At 23.5% G+C, this 17,329-nt stretch overlaps 1 protein-coding gene across 1 annotated transcript in view; it reads left to right on the top strand.

The window, feature by feature from the left end:
* Positions 1–1,687: 1,687 nt before the first annotated feature.
* The window catches only part of ex (FERM domain containing expanded), a 104,521-nt gene continuing 88,879 nt past the window's right edge, over positions 1,688–17,329 (top strand). Inside the window, exons 1-2 of the mRNA XM_075297157.1 lie at positions 1,688–2,031; positions 10,071–10,433. The gene's annotated coding sequence lies outside the window, so the exon portion shown is untranslated. The remainder of the gene's footprint in view (positions 2,032–10,070; positions 10,434–17,329) is intronic.

The raw sequence follows: 17,329 nt of genomic DNA, 5'->3' as shown, positions 1-17,329 counted from the left end.
TATTGGTACAGAAAATTTGATCAAAATTTTATTTCTTTTGAAAATTTTGTCAAAATTGTATTTCTATAGAAATTTTTGTCAAAATTTTATTTCTATAGAAAAATATGGCAAAATTTTATTTCTATAAGAATTTTGTCAAAATTTTATTTCTATAGAAAATTTTGTCAAAATTTTATTTTTTTTTTCATTCATTCATTCATACTTTATTTGAAATTTCAAAGCCCCATGGCCAATTATAACAAAATTACACAGACTACAATACAGTCTACTAAAACTATTTCTATAGAAAATTTTGTAAAAATGTTATTTCTATAGAATATTTTGTCAAAATTTTATTTCTACAGAAAATTGTGGTCAAAATTTTATTTCTATAGCAAATTTTGGTCAAAATTTTATTTCTATAGAATATTTTGTCAAAATTTTTTTTCTACAGAAAATTGTGGTCAAAATTTTATTTCTATAGCAAATTTTGGTCAAAATTTTATTTCTATAGAAATTTTTGGTCAACATTTTATATCTACAAAAAATTTTCTCAAAATTTTATTTCTATAGAAAATTTTCTCAAAATTTTATTGCTACAGAAAATTTTGTCTAAATTTTATTTTTATAGAAAATTTTGTCAAAATTTTATTTCTTTTGAAAAGTGTGCCAAAATTGTATTTCTATAGAAATTTTTGTCAACATTTTATTTCTATAGAAAAATTTGGAAAAATTTTATTTCTATAAGAACTTTTTATTTCTATAGCAAATAATGTGGCATCAAATGACTTCTTTTTATTTCCGTTTACTTACGTTTTTATTTATATTTCATATAACTTTTAAATTCTTTAATGATTATGATAATGAAATAATACATCTGGCAACATTTGTCCAATGTGAGAAATCAAGTAATTCCTACAAATTGATCATCATAAGAAAAATCTCACAATCACAAACATACAGTCACATTCTTAGTACTCTATATCATAGATTTTCTCAGTTTAATCCCCAAACATAAATTGAGAACCAACTGCAGTAATATATGAGGCTCTCCAGTTCAAACGGAAAGAAATCACTAAACCATAATACCTCAATTATGTACTCTCTCTCTTACTCATAAACCAATACATTGGAAATTAATTGTTTTAATCGCAGGTACAAAAATAACAACAACCAGAGCAGAGAGCATAAATTCAATCGGGTACTCTATACGGCCGCACTCTATTAAATCGGTTACCCAGCCTCATACACACATACTACACACAACACTAACCAAAGTAGGTAGAGACCTAAGAGGAATGTATGCAGCTCACTATAGCCACCCATAGTCGTCGTATGCATGGTGGGGTTCCACATAGTAGTGACGAGAAACGAATAAATATCGAAAACCCGCGAGTATCTTGAAGATACAGCACACACACGCACACACACCAACTAGCCCAACAACAACAATAATCACAACATAGCACACCGCCAGATTGCAAAGTGTACAGAAAACCCAATAAAAAGAGCAACAAATGAATACAAAAACCGAAAGAAAACAAAAAAAAAAAACAAACGAATGGTATGAATCTCTGATGGAATTTTTCTATACTACGAGTTAGCAGCTTGCTGGCTATGCTGTGGCTGAGTGAGTGATTGTATTTGGAGTCTCTTGTTGGAGGAAAAACCGAATGCTAACCTCACCACAGTTTAGTTTAGTTTACGGTGCTGAGCGAAGCGGTTGAATTGATTGAAAAATCTTGAAATCTTTCAAGTTTTTGTTTTACACAACAACAAAACAAGAAACCTATAAAGAAAAAAAAACAAAGAAATACTGAATTTGTTTTCTGAAACTATAAAAGAAACAAATACAATATAAAAAATAAGAATTTATAAAACAAAGTAACTAAAATATTTGTAAATTGCGAAAAAAACGGTGTTAAAAATTTTCAAATATAAGAGAAACGGTTTTGTGAGTGAATTTAGTAATTACAAAATTATTTGAAACGAAGTTATTTTTTTTTTACTAAACGAAATATTACGATTTTAAGTGAGAAGTCTGAAGAAAAGGTGATTTAAAAAATGTGTTCAGATATATATGTGATTTTCATTGAGAAAAAATATTAAAACATTAAATGTAAAAGAAAAAAAATTTTAAAAATAAAAAAATTACTGAATTTTACAAAATTTTGTTTTTTGAAAACAGTTTTATCCAAATTCAAAATCACTATTAATAATTTTGTATAAAAAAACTACATATTTTTTCTCACCATTTCGCTCGTTTTGCCTAAGGCAATAGCGGGAGCGAGAGAGAAACGTTGGTGTTCAAATGGAATAAAAAAAAAACAAGATCAAAAACAAGAAGCAGAAAATATAACCAACAACGACGACCAACGAAACAATATTGTGCGACAACAACAAAATATATGACATTCTTTTCCCCAACAACAACAAAAGCAATAAACAACAACTTTGGCGACGTTAAATATACAACAAAAATTCCAGCCATACAAATACTCACACACACACATCAACACTCGCAAACAGATAGACGGACGGACGGACACACCATGCAAACGTTCGCTGGCTCGCTTGAAAACATACACATCAGGTTATTGCCGTAAACGACAAACGAACGACGAAAGATCAAATGATCGAATGAACTGAACAACATTGTGGCGAACGACAGCGACGACGACGACAACGGCAACAATCCCCCTTTTGGAGAAAAAAAATCGAAAAGGAAGAAGCAGAAAAATAATAAAATACGTGAATAAGAGGCCAATGAAACTCAATTCGTATGGACGATAACTAAAAGATATACACAAACACAAATGCATTAAAGATCACACACACAATCATGCCTACATGAATTCATGCACACTCTCCAAATTGACGTGGAGATATTCTCTTTTAGCCTCCTCTAATGTCTCCCTTTCCAATAAAAATTGTGTGACTGTGAAATACTCCATGCAAGAAAAACGCGTGCTCTTGATGATCTTTAAACTAAACATACAAAAAAAAATTGTAACCGCAATCAAAATACCTGCTCCCCACCATACCTCCATCAACACCATAGGACAACATTTTCTCTCACTCTCTCTCTCTCTCTCTCGTAGATACACAACACACACGAAATTCTTAAAGCGGTCTCTATTTCCACCATACTTGAGGGAGAAAATGTATAAAAGTGTTTTATGTTTTTCTTTTTTTTTGCATACTTGTGTTATGAAAAAAATAAAAGTAAAAACCAAAAACTAACAATGAAAATTTTATATTGATGAAAAATAATCTTGAAATTAACAAAAATAATTGAGGTGATATACATATCCACATGACCTTACAATGAAATTTAATAACATACAGTGTTCAACAAAAAAAAGTGAGAGAGAGAAAAGTTCAAATATTTGAACATTTTAGAAAGGTCATTAAATACAAATAAAAATAAAAACAATAATACAAGTGTTAACAAATAGTGGAAAAATATAGAAAATTAAAAAAAAATAATAATTTCTGCAGCAAATTTAGGAACAAAATTTTTAAAATGAAAAATTTTACATTTCGTAATAAAATGAAGATTATAAAATTCTAATTTCTATTAATTCTTGAGAATAAATTATATGAAGTTTTTGTTTTTTTTTTTAATAAAAAATTATTGAAATCTTTTTATTTATTTGGAAAAAGTGAGAAAGCTGACAAAGAATTAATCACGTAAAAAAACAACCAAAAATATATTAAAATTTGATAAATATGATAAATCTTAATAGAATTATTTATATGTGGACCTTACCAAAAAAAACTCTCATATAACTCCAGCAATATTTAAAATTACTAATCTGAAAATGGGTTAGGTAAGAGTTAAGTAGACTGTGTTACCATTCAAGAATGACGAATAAAAAAATTTATGAATTAAATTTAATAAAATTGAATAATTTCTTAATTTAATACATTAAATTATTTTTAAATTAAAATACTTATCAATCGCAATAATTGATAGAATCAAATAAAATTTCTCGAAAAAAATCTGGAAGTTATTCTAAAGGCACAACATTAAAAGCACTTCCAAAAATGTCCTCCCAAAAATCTTCATTTAACTACAAAGGAAGTTATTTTAATTCAATTTTTATAACTCCCATTTTTCGATTTTTTAATGGGTAATTTTAACTTTTTTATTTTAAATTTGTTAAAAACATAGTAAGATATTACAAATAGGTACTAATTGTTAAAATTTTGTCAAAAAAAGGATAAATCCATTCTAGAAATGCACCCGCTTCTATTTTCATCTCAATGATAAAGGATCTTGTTACAGCAAATGCCTTTTTATAGGGAGCGGCTTGGAAGGCAGTGGTCATTATCAGATATTGGCAACTTTTTACAAGGATGAAGTACTCAGAAATCTTCAAATACCATTAAACACCGAGTCTAATAAGAATCCCATTAACCATCCCATTAAGTCTAATAAGAGCACAATATATGTCATCGAGCTAATTTCGGTCAGAAATTAGATCGGTTCCCAAAAATAAGATAACCCAATAGAAAATTCCAAAGATCTATAAAGAGTTATCTACATTACTGGGAAGTGTACCAATGAGATTTAATAACCTCGTTTAAAATCTCAAAACTTTTTGGTAAATATCCGAGTAAGGTACTTATCCATGCTCACTTTATTACCTCAAAGAGGTAAAAACGCGAGAGGACCGTAATCAAATGAATTGGGCTATTGCCGCAACCAAAAAAAAAAAACAAAGTTGGTAGAAGGCACAACTTTAAGAGCTCTTCCAAAAGATGTTTTTATTTTAACAACCGAGGAAGTTTTTCAGTATTAACTGTCCCTGTCCTGACAAGCACGGTTGCCACTAGTGCCAAAAATAATCTACCAATATTTAAAGAAAATTTTACCACAAATCTACCAAACTTAAGAAAATATTTTTAAGAAGTTTTTATTTTATTTATTTATTTATTTATTAGTTTTTGAATAACTACATTTCTTCGAATGTAGTCATTCATTCTTCCTATAAGCGAAATTTTTTGTGTGTATAAATATACCTTGGATTGTAAATGTGTAGAATTTAAAATGTAATAGCGATTTCAGCTAGCACCAACAACGGGACTACATCTACCAAAAGGGAAACTTTACAATGGATCGTATTAAAAATCACGAAAATTAAATTTTTTAAACAAATTGAATTTTGTCAAAATTTTATGTCTACATAAAATTTTATTTCTATAGAAAATTTTGCCAACATTTTATTTCTATAGAAAATTTTGTCGAAATTTCATTTCTATGGAAAATTTTTTAAAAATTTTATTTCTATAGAAAATTTTGCCAAAATTTTATTTCTATTGAAAATTTTGCCTAAATTTTATTTCTATATGAAATTTTGTCAAAATTTTATTTCTATAAGAAATTTTGTTAAAATTTAATTTCTATAGGAAATTTTGTCAAATTTAATTTATATAGGAAATTTTGCCAAAATTGTTTTTGTATAGAAAATGTTGCCAAAATTTCATTTCAAAAGAAAATTTTGTCAAAGTTTTATTTCTATAGAAAATTTTGGCAACATTTTATTTCAAAAGAAAATTTTGTCAAAATTTTATTTCTATAGAAAATGTTGTCAAAATTTTATTTCTATAGAACATTTTGTCAAAATTTTATTTCTATAGAATATTTTGTCAAAGTTTTATTTCTATAGAAAATTTTGTCAAAATTTTATTTCTATAGGAAATTTTGTCAAAATTTAATTTCTATAGGAAATTTTGTCAAAGTTTAATTTGTATAGGAAATTTTGCCCAAATTGTTTTTGTATAGAAAATGTTGCCAACATTTTAATTCTATAAAAAATTTTGCCAAAATTTTATTTCTATAGAAAATTTTGCCAAAATTTTATTTCAAAAGAAAATTTTGTCAAAATTTTATTTCAAAAGAAAATTTTGTCAAAATTTTATTTCTATAGAAAATTTTGCCAAAATTTTATTTCAAAAGAAAATTTTGTCAAAATTTTATTTCTATAGAAAATTTTGTCAAAATTTTATTTCTATAGAAAATTTTGTCAAAATTTTATTTCTATAGAAATTTTTTTCAAAACTTTATTTCTATAGAAAATGTTGTCAAAATTTTATTTCTATAGAACATTCTGTCAAAATTTTATTTCTATAGAACATTTTGTCAAAATTTTATTTCTATAGAACATTTTGTCAAAATTTTATTTCTATAGAAAATTTTTTCAAAATTTTATTTCTATAGAAAATGTTGTCAAAATTTTATTTCTACAGAACATTTTGTCAAAATTTTATTTCTATAGAACATTTTGTCAAAATTTTAATTCTATAAAAAATTTTGTCAAAATTTTATTTCTATAGAAAATTTTGCCAACATTTTATTTCAAAAGAAAATTTTGTCAAAATTTTATTTCTATAGAAAATTTTGCCAAAATTTTATTTCAAAAGAAAATTTTGTCAAAATTTTATTTCTATAGAAAATTTTGTCAAAATTTTATTTCTATAGAAAATTTTTTCAAAACTTTTTTTCTATAGAAAATGTTGTCAAAATTTTATTTCTACAGAACATTTTGTCAAAATTTTATTTCTATAGAACATTTTGTCAAAATTTTAATTCTATAAAAAATTTTGCCAAAATTTTATTTCTATAGAAAATTTTGCCAAAATTTTATTTCAAAAGAAAATTTTGTCAAAATTTTATTTCTATAGAAAATTTTGCCAAAATTTTATTTCTATAGAAAATTTTGTCAAAATTTTATTTCTATAGAAAATTTTTTCAAAACTTTATTTCTATAGAAAATGTTGTCACAATTTTATTTCTATAGAAAATGTTGTCAAAATTTTATTTCTATAGAACATTCTGTCAAAATTTTATTTCTATAGAACATTTTGTCAAAATTTTATTTCTATAGAACATTTTGTCAAAATTTTATTTCTATAGAACATTTTTTCAAAATTTTATTTCTATAGAAAATGTTGTCAAAATTTTATTTCTATAGAACATTTTGTCAAAATTTTATTTCTATAGAAAATTTTGTCAAATTTTTATTTCTATAGAAAATTTTGTCAAAGTTTTATTTCTATAGAATATTTTGTCAAAGTTTTTTTCTATAGAAAATTTTGTCAAAGTTTTATTTCTATAGAAAATTTTATCAAAATTTTATTTCTATAGAATATTTTGTCAAAATTTTATTTCTATAGAAAATTTTGTCAAAAGTTTATTTCTATAGGAAATTTTGTCAAAATTTAATTTCTATAGGAAATTTTGTCAAAATTTAATTTGTATAGGAAATTTGTCAAAATTTTATTTCTAGAAAATTTTATCAAAATTTTATTTCTATAGAATATTTTGTCAAAATTTTATTTCTATAGAATATTTTGTCGAAATTTTATATCTATAGAATATTTTTGTCAAAAGTTTACTTCTATAGAAATTTTTGTCAAAATTTTATTTCTATAAAAATGAATATGTTGTCAAAATTTTATTTTTATAGAAAATTTTGTCAAAATTTTATTTCTCTGGAAAATTTTTTCAAAATTTTATTTCTATGGAAAATTTTGTCAAAATGTTATTTCTATAGATTTTTGTCAAAATTTTATTTCTATAGAATTTTTTTTCAAAATTTTAATTCTATAAAAAATTTTGCCAAAATTTTATTTCTATAGAAAATTTTGCAAAAAATTTAATTTCAAAAGAAAATTTTGTCAAAGTTTTATTTCTATAGAAAATTTTGCCAAAATTTTATTTCAAAAGAAAATTTTGTCAAAATTTTATTTCTATAGAACATTTTGTCTAAATTTTATTTCTATAGAACATTTTGTCTAAATTTTATTTTTATGGAAAATTTTGTAAAAATTTTATTTCTATAGAAAATTTTGTAAACATTTTATTTCTAGAGAAAATTTTGCAAAATTTTATTTCTATTGAAAATTTTGCAAAATTTTATTTCTATTGAAAATTTTGCCTAAATTTTAGTTCTATAGAAAATTTTGCCTAAATTTTAATTCTATATGAAATTTTGTCAAAATTTTATTTCTATAGGAAATTTTGTTTAATTTGTATAGGAAATTTTGCCAAAATTGTTTTTGTATAGCAAATGTTGCCAATTTTAATTCTATAGAAAATTTTGCCAAAATTTTATTTCTATAGAAAATTTTATCAAAATTTTATTTCTATAGAAAATTTTGTCAAAATTTTATTTCTATAGAAAATTTTGTCAAAATTTTATTTCTATAGAAAAATTTGCCAAAATTTTAATTTTATAAAAATTTTTTTCAAAATTTTATTTCTATAGAAAATTTTATCAAAATTTTATTTCTATAGAAAATTTTCCAAAATTTTATTTCTATAGAAAATTTTCCAAAATTTCATTTCAAAAGAAAATTTTGCCAAAGTTTTATTTCTATAGAAAATTTGTCAACATTTTATTTCTATAGAAATTTTTGTCAAAATTTTAATTGATTCAACAATTTTTTTTTTAATTGAAACAAAAATTTATCACAAAAATTAATAGCATCAATTAATTCACTTTCAATTAGTTTTTTAATTGTAAATGATAAACTAAAGAACGTTGCTTCAAATCGCAATAACATTGTATGTTTTTAAAAATTCTTGTAATTTCAAACGAACCTGCATGGAAGTGAAAAAGTCAAACGGCACAGGAGGATGAAATTTTTAATGTCATTATGTTTTTATTTTTTATTGAGTTTCCATTGGTTTTTGGAAACTTAATTAACTTAAATATTTATTTAATACGACCAAATTCCGTTTATTATTTCCGTGTTATTCAGTCCATTGTGATACCACAGTGGTGAACTTCTATCTTGGCACTGAGTGCTGCCCGATTCCATGTTTAGTTCAATGACAATAAAAATAGAGAATATCATCTTTATCGCATTTAGTACTGTACGAACATATTCCCTTCATGTCATATTGCATCTAGTTATATGTTCTGATTTATATATACAGTAAACCCTCGATTTACGATACTTACTGCTAAGTGCATTTAATTATGTATGTATAGTAAAAAACTTCAAAAATAAAAGTAAGTCGGTCTTTTATTCATTCATATTCATATTCAGAATTTGACGAATTTTCGGTAAGAATTTCCGAAGTAAATGTTTCGATGTCATTATCGTTGGTACTTATTTCACTTATGGAAGGTGTTTCTGATAAAGTTGGCAAAAAAAAAATCGACGACGTAAATCGAATGGCGTCGTAAATCGAGGTTGGATGGAACAAAAAATTTGACGATGTAAATCGAAACAATATAAACCGGGGCGACGTAAATCGAGGGATTGCTGTATAATCAATAAATTTTATTTTTCCCCAATTTTCAAACAAAAATATGTTTTTCACACCCATTCAAAAAAAGAAAACATAAATACGCAAATTTAAAATGAGTTAATATCAAAAATATGCGCTACTTTTTTTGGTTCAAAAACGCTCACAAAATTCTTGACGTAGGCCTCATTAACACAACGCACATTATAGCCCACAAAAAACATCAACGACATAGGCGACGAGACTGCGGGCAATATGACCGGTGTGAGCGATTCAGCGAAGTGTGTATGTCAGTCACCAGGTATCTGACGAAAAAAAGCGAATACCATGTGTCCGTGATTTTTAATTCACTTTACTCAAAATTAAAAAAAAAAAAAAAAATACAACAAACAAACGGAAAAATTATGAATATTTTGTTGTTGACGCATATGTCTATAGAAAATAAAATGGAATATTAAAAATAAAAAAATGAATGAAATTAAAAACGCTAATTCAGCTAAATAACAACGTGTATTTTAAAATCACAGAGATTATGTGTAATAAATAAAAAGAAACAAAAACAAAAACACAAAAACCAACAAACTTATTAAATTGGCGGGATTATTCAATAATACAAGAAGAAGAAGAAGAAAAAACAATAGCTAAAGCAACAAACAAAAATCAAATATTTTACTATATCGTTGTATATATGTATACATGTGTGTGTGTGTTTTTATTCCATATAATTTTTCATATATATCATTAAACTTAGCGGTTTGATTATATCTATGTGTTTTTTATTAATTATTGAAAATATCTATTTTTTGTTTTGTTTTTTTTTTTTCAGTGTGCGTATTTCGGGTTTTCTTCTATAAACAAATCATAACTAGTTTGTATTCGAAAAATAAGAAAAAACAAAATTGAATATAGAAATTAATTAAAAACAAATATAAAAAAATAGAACAACAACAAATCGAAAATAAAAAAACAAAACTACTTTGTAAATACTTTGGGATTAATCATCTTCAACGGTCAGCCTAAGCTTCAGCATCATTATAATCATCGTCATCATAATCAACCACTGACGGCATTTCATAAAACTTTGGAATTTTTATAGTTTTTATATTTCACCCGTGGATTATGTTTATATTAATGTCAAAATGTTTGTATAAATCCATGCAAACAAGTGCTGTCTTTGGCACAGTTTAAGGTAAGTTAAAAACAAACAACTTTTCTAATTTTTATTGAAATTCAATCCAATACATTTTTTTTTAAATTAATTCTGCTTAGTTTTCCTTGTAATTTGGTTTGAAAAATCTATTTATCATACTGTATGAATACTTTTGCAAAATGCGAAACCAATAAGAAAAGTCTATTGTCTCAAAATTTTATTTTTTTTAGAAAACTTTTTCAAAATTTCATTTACATAGAAAGTTTTGTCAAAATTTTATTTCTATAAAAAATATTGTCATCATTTTATTTCTATACAAAATTTTCTCAAATTTTTATTTCTATAGAACATTTTCTCACAATTTTATTTCTATAGAAAATTTTGTCAAAATTTTGTTAAAATGTTATTTCGTTTTGTTTGTTATTGTTGGCTTCTCTTCAATCGTTATTGTTGTTTTTGATCTCAGCTTAAAGCCATGCATTGACTAAACTACAAGTGTAGCTTAACCAACAGAGGAAAAGTATGCTTGTCAAATTTATTTGGGCAAAGCCCTATAGACTGCAAGATGGATGGATGTACAGCTGTTTCCTCTGTTGGTTAAGCTACACTTGTAGTTTAGTCAATGCATGGCTTTAAGCTGAGATCAAAAACAACAATAAAAATGTTATTTCTATAGAAAATTTTCTTAAAATTTTATTTCTATAGAAAATTTTGTCAAAATTTTAATTCTATAGAAAATTTTATCAAAATGTTATTTCTATAGAAAAATTTTGCCAATTTTTGTTTTTTCTATAGAAAATTTTGTCAAAATTTTATTTCAATAGAATATTTTGTCAAAAAATTTTTTCTAGAAAACATTTTTCAAAATGGTATTTCTATTGAAAATTTTGACAAACTTTTATTTCTATAGAAAATTTTGACAAAATTTTATTTCTATAGAATATTTTGCCAACATTTTATTTCTATAGAATATTTTGTTAAAATTTTATTTCTAGAGAAATTTTTTTTCAATATGTTATTTCTATAGCAAATTTTGACAAAATTTTATTTCTATAGAAAATTTTGTCAAAATTTTATTTCTATAGAAAATTGTTGCAAAATTTTATTTTTATAGCAAATTTTTGCAAAATTTTATTTTTATAGAAATAAAATTTTTCTAAAATCTTATTTAATTTTGTCAAATTGGGTCAAAATTTGATTTCGATTTTTCCATCTATCTTAAATATGACCTAGGTTAGGTGGCAGCCCGATGTATCAGGCTCACTTAGACTATTCAATCCATTATGATACCACATTGGTGAACTTCTCTCTTATCACTGAGTGCTGCCCGATTCCATGTTAAGCTCAATGACACGGGAGCTCCTTTTTATAGCCGAGTCTGAACGGCGTTCCACATTGCAGTGAAACCACTTAGAGAAGCTTTGAAACCCTCAGAAATGTCACCAGCATTACTGAGGTGGGATAATCCACCGCTGAAAAACTTTTTGGTGTTCGGTCGAAGCAGGAATCGAACCCACGACCTTGTGTGTGCAAGGCGGGCATGCTAACCATTGCACCACGGTGGCTCCCAAATATGACCTAAATACATGTCCCCTCATAAAATATTTTTGTTTTTATCTTTCATCACTTTAAAAACATGCCATAGAAAATTTTGTCAAAATTTTATTTCTTTAGAAAATTTTGCCAATTTTTGTTTTTTCTATAGAACATTTTGCCAAAATTATATTTCTATAGAATATTTTGTCAAAATTTTATTTCTAGAAAAAAAATTTTCAAAATAGTATTTCTATTGAAAATTTTGACAAACTTTTATTTCTAAAGAAAATTTTGACAAAATATTATTTCTATAGAAAATTTTGACAAAATTTTATTTCTATAGAAAATTTTGTCAAGATTTTATTTCTATCGAAAATTGTTGCAAAATTTTATTTTTATAGAAAAATTTGTCAAATTCTTATTTCTAAAGAATATTTTTCTAAAATTTTATTTCTATAGAAAATTTTGTCAAAATTTTATTTCTATAGAAAATTTTGGAAAAATTTTATTTCTATAGAAAATGTTGTCAAAATTTTATTTCTATAGAAAATTGTTGCAAAATTTGATTTTTATAGCAAATTTTTGCAAAATATTATTCCTACAGAAAATTTTGTCAAAATAATATTTCTATAGAAAATTTTGTAAAAATTTAATTTCTATAAAATATTTTGTTAAAATTTTATTTCTAGAGAAAAATTTGTTCAAAATATTATTTCTATAGCAAATTTTGACAAAATTTTATTTCTATAGAACATTTTGTCAAAATTTTATTTCTATAGAAAATTGTTGCAAAATTTTATTTTTATAGAAAATTTTGTCAAAATCTTATTTCTATAGAAAATTTTGTCAAAATTTTATTTCTATATTTATTTATTTTATTTAAAAAAAATTTATTTCTGTAGAAAATTTTGTCAAAATTTTAGTTCTATAGAAAATTTTGTCAAAATTTTAATTCTATAGAAAGTATTGTCAGTGCTTTATTTCTTGGGAAAATTTTGTCAAACTTTTATTTCTATAGAAAGAATTGTCAAGGCTTTATTCCTATGGAACATTTTGTCAAACTTTTATTTCTATAGAAATTTTTGTCAAAATTTTATTTCAAGAAAGAATTTTTCAAAATGTTATTTCTATAGAAAATTTTGACAAAATATTATTTCTACAGAAAATTTTGTCAAAATTTTATTTCTATAGAATATTTTGTTAAAATTTTATTTCTAGAGAAAATTTTTTCAATATGTTATTTCTATAGAAAATTTTGACAAAATATTATTTCTACAGAAAATTTTGTCAACATTTTATTTCTATAGCAAAGAGTTGCAAAATTTTATTTTTATAGCAAATTTTTGCAAAATTTTATTTTTATAGAAATAAAATTTTTCTAAAATCTTATTTCTATATAAAATTTTGTCAACATTTTATTTAATTTAATTTTGTCAAATTGGGTCAACATTTGATTTCGATTCTATAGAAAATTTTGTCAAAATTTTAATTCTATAGAAAGTATTGTCAAGGCTTTATTTCTATGGAAAATTTTGTCAAAGTTTTATTTCTATAGAAATTTTTGTCAAAATTTTAGTTCCTTAGGAAATTTTTGCAATATTTTATTTTTATTAAAAATACTTTTACTTCTATAGAAAATTTTGTCAAAGTTTTATTTCTAAAGAAAATTTTACTAAAATTATAATTATATTAAAAATTTTAGAAATCTTATTTCTATAGAAAATTTTGTCAACATTTTATTTCTATTGGAGATTTTCTTAAAATTTGGTTTCTATAGAAAATTTTGTCAAAATGTTATTTCTATAGAAAATTTTGACAAAATTTTATTTCTATAGCAAATTTTGAGAAAATTTTATTTCTAAAGAAAATTTTGTCAAAATTTTATTACTAAAGAAAATTTTGTCAAAATATTTGTCGGTTTGTTACGGGACGGCCTTTTTCCTTTGCACAGATTTCAAAGTAGACTAGACTAGAACGATGCACAAAATAACTTAACTGAAAGAGGAAGAATAGAGCATTTGTAAGATTTTTTTTTATAGTTTTCCATAAAATTTTCTATTTATGTATTTCTCATATGATTTTTGATTTTTATTCCATTTTTTCAATTTATTTTTCAAATGCTTTTCGATTGCTAGTATTTTCGTTCTATGGAAAATTAATTTCAGATAAATTCAATGCCCGAATTAAGTCTCAATTAAATTCATTTGGACAAAATATTAAAACGTTCTATCAACATTTTTCCATCTATCCTAAATATGATGATGCCATTGACCTAAAGACATGTTCCCGCATAAAATGTATTTTTTTATCTTTCATCACTTTAAAAACATGTCATAGTATTTTCCCTTAATTATTTTTTTTTTGTGTTACCTTAGCAATGTGAAACTATGTGTCACATATACATCAATTCATAAAATGTCCAATTTTATTAAAAGCAAAATTTCCCATAGTCAAATAACAATGACCGCCAGAATGTCACCCCTATGCCCTCGCAATGACCATATTTATTACTCAGGTGGTGTGAGTAAAGGCATTAAACTTTTATCGATTTTTTCCTTTCGTATTAATATATGACCACTATAGGCCAAAATAAATCAAAACAACGTCATAACTTAGTCATTTCTGTGGAATGGTATTTTCACCCAGTTTATAATTTTTATATAACCCAATTTTAATAAAAAAAAATCCAACGTGAAAGTATTCGAAATTAATATAACATATATATTATAATTATTTTTTATTCCATTTTTAAGCGCAATGATAATTTTCAATGTCAATTTTTCTCTAACCATTCGATTCAAATGCCTGTGTGACGTTCCAATTGCAATGTCTAGTAATCTTTCTCTAAACGCTAACTCACCTACATGTGAAGGTCATTCATGGTACCATATCATAGTAATGAATGTGGAACACTATGGGATTACACTGAATGACAAAATAGTAAAGAATTACCATCCAGTTCATTGATAAGTAAAATGGATATTTTTCTAAAAAATTTTGCAGCAATCGGTTTTTTTATTTGGATTGAATTGAATTAAAAGGAATTGAATTTAATTTAAATTAATTTATTTTATTTTAATTAAAATTCTCCCAAATCTTCACTAAATCTATTATGAGATTTTTGTAGTACAATTTGAAGCTAATTATTTTAATGGAATATTGTTCTAAAGTGCCCACCTTGAGAATTTTTACGTTTGCAAATGCAATACGTATCCAACACCCTTATGTGTTATTCTTTAACATAGAATTGACCATTAATTAAATCCACTTAGTTCTGTACACTTATATTGATTTTCAATCGAAAAAAGCAATCAAACACTTTAATTAATCGCTTTAATCTAATTGATGTTTTAGATAATGATGGATGATTTAATTTTGAAATAAAATAATATAAATATGTGAAAACAAGCTAAATTTTCTATGGAAATTAAATTTTGACAAAATTTTCTACGGATAGAAAATTTTGACAAAATTTTTATAGAAATAAAATTTTGATAAAATTTTCTATAGAAATAATATTTTGACAAAATTTTCTATAAAAATAAAATTTTGACAAAATTTTCTATAGAAATAAAATTTTGACAAAATTTTCAATAGAAATAAAATTTAATGCTGGAGACCGGTCTATATGGGGTTATACCAAAACATGGCTCGATACACACCATATTCGGCTGAAATATTTGTTGTCCTAAAATACCCCTAGATTTCCAATTTCAGGCAAAGTGGATAAAAACTACAGATTCTAGAAGCCCAAGAAATAAATTCGGGATGTAGGTCTATATGGAGGCTATACCAAAACATGGACCAATAATACTCACCATTTTCGACACACCTCTTCATGGTCCTCAAATATCCCTAGAATTCCAATTTCAGACAAAATATTATTTCGATAGAAAATTTTGACAACATTTTATTTCTATAGAAAATTTTATTCCGAAATATAATTTTTACAAAATTTTCTGTAAAAACAAAATTTGAAAAAAAATTTTATAGAAAAAAAAATTTACGAAATTTGTTATAGAAATAAAATTTTGACTAAATTTTCTATAGAAATAAAATTTTGACTAAATTTTCAATAGAAACAAAATATTGACAAAATTTTATTTCTATATAAAATTTCGTTTCTATAAAGAAGTTTGTCAAAATATTATTTCTACTGAAACATTTGTCAAAATTTTCTATAGAAATTAAATTTTGACGACATTTGGTACAGAAAGTCAATCTTTACAAAATTTTCTATAGAAAAACAAAATTTTGAAAAAAAATTTAATAGAAATAAAAATTTGACAAAATTTTCTATAGAAATTAAATTTTGACAACATTTTGTACAGAAATATATTTTTTATAAAATTTTCTATAGAAAAACAAAATTTTGAAAAAATTTTCATAGAAATAAAAATTTGACAAAATTTTTATAGAAATTAAATTTTGACTAAATTTTCTATAGTAATAAAATTTTGATTAAATTTTCAATAGAAATAAAATTTTGACAAAATTTTCAATAGAAATAAAATGTTGACAAAATTTTATTTCTAAGTTTCAAAATATTTTATTTCAAAATATTATTTCTACAGAAACATTTGTCAAAATTTTCTGTAGAAATAAAATTTTGACAAAATTTTCTTAAAAATAAAATTGTGACAAAATTTTCAATAGAAATAAAATTTTGATTAAATTTTCAATAGAAATTAAATTTTGTAGAGAAATACAAATTTGACGGAATTTTCAATAGAAATAAAATTTCAATAGAAATAAAACATTTGTCAAAATTTCTATATAAAATTTTGACAAAATTTTATTTCTATAAAAAAGTTTGTCAAAATATTATTTCTGCTGAAACATTTATCAAATTTTTTTTTAGGAATTCAATTTTGACGACATTTTGTACAGAAATATAATTTTTACAATCTATATAAAAACAATCTATAGAAAAACAAAATTTTGAAAAAAACTTTTATAGAAATAAAAATTTGACAAAATTTTTTATAGAAATAAAATTTTGACTAAATTTCCTATAGTAATAAAATTTTGACAAAATTTCCAATAGAAATAAAATTTTGACAAAATTTTCAATAGAAATAAAATTTTGACAAAATTTTCAATAGAAATAAAATGTTGACAAAATTTTATTTCTATGTTTCAAAATATTTTATTTCAAAATATTATTTCTACAGAAACATTTGTCAAATTTTTCTATAGAAATTAAATTTTGACAAAATTTTGTAGAGAAATAAAATTTTGACAGAATTTTCAATAGAAATAAAATTTCAATAGAAATAAAACATTTGTCAAAATTTTCCATAGAAATAAAATTTTGACAAAATTTTCAATAGAAAAAAAATTTTAAAAAAAGTTATAGAAATAAAATTTTGATCAAATTTTCTATAGTAATAAAATTT

The sequence above is a fragment of the Haematobia irritans genome, chromosome 2 (genome assembly GCF_050003625.1).
Source record: "Haematobia irritans isolate KBUSLIRL chromosome 2, ASM5000362v1, whole genome shotgun sequence".
Classification (NCBI taxonomy): domain Eukaryota; kingdom Metazoa; phylum Arthropoda; class Insecta; order Diptera; family Muscidae; genus Haematobia; species Haematobia irritans.
Note: the sequence above shows the minus strand (reverse complement) of the source record. Positions and strands in the feature narration are given on the sequence as shown.